This window comes from Equus caballus, chromosome 9 (assembly GCF_041296265.1).
Source record: "Equus caballus isolate H_3958 breed thoroughbred chromosome 9, TB-T2T, whole genome shotgun sequence".
NCBI lineage: Eukaryota > Metazoa > Chordata > Mammalia > Perissodactyla > Equidae > Equus > Equus caballus.
In genome coordinates, this window is record NC_091692.1 from 90491657 (window position 1) to 90497003 (window position 5347).

At 38.8% G+C, this 5347-nt stretch overlaps 2 non-coding genes across 2 annotated transcripts; both read right to left on the reverse strand.

The window, feature by feature from the left end:
• Nucleotides 1-543: 543 nt before the first annotated feature.
• Nucleotides 544-601, reverse strand: MIR30B (microRNA mir-30b). The gene has a single exon (NR_032885.1). It is a non-coding gene; the product is annotated as a microRNA mir-30b (primary transcript).
• A 4268-nt stretch (nt 602-4869) lies between these two features.
• On the reverse strand, nt 4870-4940 carry MIR30D (microRNA mir-30d). Its single transcript, NR_032886.1, has one exon. It is a non-coding gene; the product is annotated as a microRNA mir-30d (primary transcript).
• Nucleotides 4941-5347: the final 407 nt, after the last annotated feature.

Genomic DNA, 5347 nt, shown 5'->3' on the forward strand with positions numbered 1-5347 from the left:
CAACTTATGTCTGTTTAAAAGTCACAGCAGTTATTTATTGAACACCTAAAATATGCTACATACTACAATGAGGCATTGTGGCGAGCATTAATAACAGTTAGTGTTTCAGCATTTACTGAGTACTCAATGTGACAAGCACTGACTAATGACCCACTTTACATTCATCGTCTAGGTCAATCATTACAACAATCCTGTCAAGTGCATACCATACCTATTTTGCAGATGAGAAAAGCACCGAGGTGTGAAACAGTGGCTTTCCCTCCTCCAAATCACATAGTGAATTCACTGGTAGAGCCCAGACAGGTACAAATGTATGACGTCAAAGCACACTGCAATGCCTACGAATCTGACCCCACTCAACAAAGGACATTCTTTTGTCCCAATACTCAGAGTCTCATGTCATGTTAGAGATACAATAAAACAAGTGAAAAGATATGACAGTAATTTAAATTTACAGTAATTACATTAAAAATCAAGCCTCTGTATACTATTCTTGCCAAATCCTCTATTCTAGGTTAATGGCTGATATTCCAAGTCAGCTGAAGTAAACATCCACCTCCCAGCCAATCCATGTAGTACAGCTGAGTGTAGGATGTTTACATGAACTGAAACTTGGTTTAAAGCAGGACTTACAAAATCCTTTACTGTGTTTACATTGGTCCTTTACCTGAGACTCAAATTTACATTAAGTACATATGATGAATTATTATTTTAAAAAAGATAACTTTGTAGAATCTGTTGAAAAAAGAACAGGAGGTACAGTTATCCACATCAATAAGGCAAGAGCCCACTTGACAGGCATTCTGAGACAAAGTTTAGAAACCAAGAGAAAAGGCCGAAGCGCCATTCTTTTCACTGAAGTAATTTATGGCAATATATGCAGACATCCTGTAAATGTTCCACAGATCTAAATGTGGCTGATTTTACAGCCTCTCATATTCCTATATCCCTCTCTTCAAAACAACTCAACTTGCATTTATAGGAACACATTTGACGGCCAGTATGATGCATCAATCACCCATTCTTTCTCCTGAAGATTCCTGTTTTGGGTCAAAGACAAAGTTAACAGAACACCTCCGAGGAGCTCAAAACTTCGCTGTGGCCTTTCTTTTCCTTATTTCTCATTTTTCCCCCATTCCCACATCTCTCCCCACCTCCTCCCCCACACTCATAGTTCAGATCGTTTCACCTCAGGAGCATCTTTCCCACACTCTCATCTCTTCCCACCTTCTCCTGCCCCAAGCGGTAAGCCGTCTCACAGAAACCCCTTCCTCCTCTCTGCATTCCTCCGATTAAAAAAATATTACCATGAATACCTCTACTGAGCATTAAAAGTGACCCTATCAAGACACTTGCATCAAAGAAGAGAAAATCCTCAAATTTGGAAGTAAAATTAAAGATAAAAACCACTGCCAGCAAATTTAAGCATCTTTGGAATTTCAGAAGCACCCCAGGACCTTCGGGAAACTCCTAAGTCTCTACCTGGCCTCTTGTCCCCTTCAGGCTACTTGTCCTGAAGCATCAGTTCTCAAGATTAAATATACACAAATACTGTTTTTTTTCCCTCTACAAGTACACTGTTTTTCTGTTTCAACTACTCCACCATGATAAGTTTTTTTGGTCAGCTTTTCCTTGCCAACAGACTCAAATAAATTTTGTGAGCTAGACAATTAATATGTACTTCCTCTGGGAGAAAAATGAGTCCCAGGTTTTCAATAAACCTTTTTAACAAAGGTTTGGATTACTCTATGTTTTTAAGTTGGGATTTTACGTATTTTTCTTCAGTACTAAGTGGGCATTATACCAGAGGGAAAGGAACGCACAATGAGCTCTGTGGCTCTGAAAGCATGGAGCCAGAACAGCAGCATCAGCAGCACTGGGGAATGTGGGGGAAAATGCACATTCTCCAGCCCCACCCTAGTCCTACTGAATCAGAAACTGTTGCAGGGCCCAGCAATCTGTGTTTTAATTAACAAGCCCTCAAACTAATTGTTTCACCAAATTTGCTGGAAAGCAAAAGCAACGACAGCAGTGAATGTCAAATTATTAAGAAGTCTGTAAATAAGCTACAGCTAAGAAAACAGGGAACGTCAGAACACGTATCATATGTCCACCTATAATTCTGCAGGCTGTGGCAGAGGCTATCTGAAATAACATGATTTTGAAAAGTAATTAAGTTCAGGGCCCGGGCCCATGGCCTAGTGGTTTAAGTTCAGCATGCTCTGCTTTGGCAGCCTGGGTTAGGTTCCTGGGCACAGGCCTACACCACTCATTGGGGGCCATGCTGCGGTGGTGACCTACATACAAAAGAGAGGAAGAGTAGCATGGATGTTAGCTCAGGGTGAATCTTTCTCAGTGAAAAAAAAAAAAGGAAAAGTAATTAAGTTAAGATTGATACTCACACTCAAAAAACCTTCCTGAATATGCACAGTAAATAAAAGCACATTCATTCAGTGAAAGAAGTGAAGTTTTAAGTGGAGGAGTAAAAGGGAGCCAGAGTCAGAATGCACCAAATGCAACGAGGAAGGCATGCTGGTATTTCAAGTTCACCATCCACTTCTGGGTCACCCCAAGCCTCTGACTTTATGTAGAAGGGACTCAGGCACTGTGACTAATGAAGACCCATTCAACAAGGTAATTTTAACCAAGAATATTTGTACATGGCATATCTATTTGGAAATGAAGCTGAAGACACAATTTTGTAGTTGTTCAAAAATCTTGAACGCTAAAGAATTTTTGAGTTTTCTATGACCTGTTCGTAAAGACCACACACTTCTCCCTAAATACCAAGTTAGAGGATCCGGAAACAAGCTGTTATTTTACTGGCAAATACTGATGACCTAACGTTTTAAGGCATTTGTTCTACATAATCAATTGCTAAATTTGCAGGTCAATGGGAAGTTGGTGGTTCTTCAAAATTAAAACATAAAGATGTCATCTGCGAGTGACTAAAAGGTTGTAGAAGCAAGGGCATCCAGAATTAAAGCTGACGTGGTCTCCAATCCACCTCATTAGGGCAGAATAATATGGAACAAACGTTACATAACACAGGCTGTACCATTCATCCTGCAGCATCCAGGAATAAGTGGACTAGCTGGGCACAGTATAACAGCTTTATGCGGAATGCATATCCCTCTTTTAGCTTACATTTCGGCTATCATTTTGAAAAATCTTTCAAATCCAGCTGTGCAAATTATTAAACTAGGTAGTTTCTATCCCCCTTACTAAATTTGAAATCTATATAACAAACTTTTTCATAGGAAACAATGTCACCTGGTCCAACGAAATAACCCAATCACCAGAGAACTCTTTCTACCTTTGCCAGGAAACACTTCTCGGGCTCTCAGAAACGGCTCTATCCACCTGCTGCTATCTGGAATCTGAGGCTCCCAAAGTGCTAAAACAGGGTCACAGAATATACAATAAATCTGCTTTATGAAGAAGGAGGAGGAAGGGATGCCTGATGCATGCTCATCATCAACCCTGAAAATTATACTTACAAGTTGCAAAACCACTTGTGTCGGAATCAACTAACTACCCTCCCTCCCTCTACTCCCGGCCAAATAAGTCTTGTAAACTACCACTCTAACAAAGGAGAGTTTAAAAATCAATGCTGTAGCACAGATACATCTGAAATGGCTACATTATCACCCAAATGGTTATTTGCTCACCAGGATAAAAGATAAAAGGAAATAGCAGACACGGATGCAAGAAAATAAAATCGTTGTTAGAGTCCTATACATGCAGGGTGCTTTACTTGACGTTTATGGCAGGAAAACAGAATTATAAAGATGTCTCTGACCTCAGAAAGCTTGTCATCTAACCAAGGGAGATATGCAGGTAAAAAATTAGTATGAACTTTACCTTTTGGTTTAATTATGCACTAAACCTAACACACTATGATGTTTAGCGGTTTAATAATACTAAATGATCAAAATACCAATGCTTTATTGAAAAGAAAAATTTCAATAAATAGAAATGTTTCCCAGTGTCTAAAAATAAGAAAAAAAATTTTAAACTCAGAGAAAAACCTGTTATAAATTATACATTATCAATTAGTCTACATTGAATGCCATCTGTGAGAAAAGCCTTGTATTATTCACCTCTGTGGGGAAACACAAAAAAGAGATACAGTACATGTGCTCATAAGGTATCCATACTCTAATGAGAAAGAGAAAAGGCAAGCAATAACCTGAAATACTCAGGAAAACACAGTTAATAAACTAAGACAAATATAACCAATGGTAAATGCTGTAAATAGGCTCAGTGGTTTGAAGTCATGCAATTTTTTAGAGAGAAGACTTCTGATTAGGAGCTGTGCCATCATTCAGGAGGAGGAGAACAGGAAGCTGGGGGGTTGGGAGGACGGAGACAAAGTTAACACAGCATCTCTTCACTCCAGAGAAAACTGAATGTTCCAGGTTGTATACTGCCGGGGAGTGGTGGCGGTGGTGGTGATAAATTTATTCTCCAGAATGGCTGTGGAATTTCTAAAGGAGGAAATCAGGCCTCTGAACAGTTGGGAAGTTAAACTCTAGCCTACTTGGAAAGGCAATAAAGAATAAAAGTTCACTGACAGGGCAAAAACAGAAATAAGAACCCATAGTGGAAAAAAATTTTTTTAAACTAAATTCTCTAAGGCCCAGCAGCAGCATCTTAAGTCTGGGAAGCTCCGATGGCATCTGGTACAGGATATCCTGTTATTATGACAGCATCCCACACTAAACTCTATCATAATACATGCACTCTCACAGATAGCAGTAAATGAAGAAATCTAAAGATTTCTGGTGTTTTCCCACACCCATTAGATAGTCTCCCAATTCCACTTCTTCAACATAATTACACCAAAATGACGTCTGTGAACAGCCGGTCGCAGCAAACATCTGACTGAAAGCTTAGCCATGTCTCACAGCTTCCAGTCGGGGATGTTTACAACCACAGACTTTCTGAACAACAAAGTAACAGAAGGAATAGACAGAAACGTTGCCAGTCACCAGCTTTATCTAATGATTTATAGGCTTTCTAGGGCTGAATGCTATCTGTGACATGTTGGAACAAAAATGATAAAGTTAATGATATTAATTAGCAAGAGAATAAGTGGTTCACCAATAGCAATTTTTCCTAAACAAACTAATTAAAAAAGAAGATATGCACAATAAATTTATCTTGGCAAATATGCAACATTAAAGATATTACTCAATTATCCTACATGAATATACATTTTTTCTTTAATACAGGCAAAAATGAGGTTTTCTCTCCCTAAACTGAGTTTCAAAATTAATAAGAAACAATACACTAGAATGACAACCCTAATGATTACAGTGACCATATATCTGCCCCAAACAGT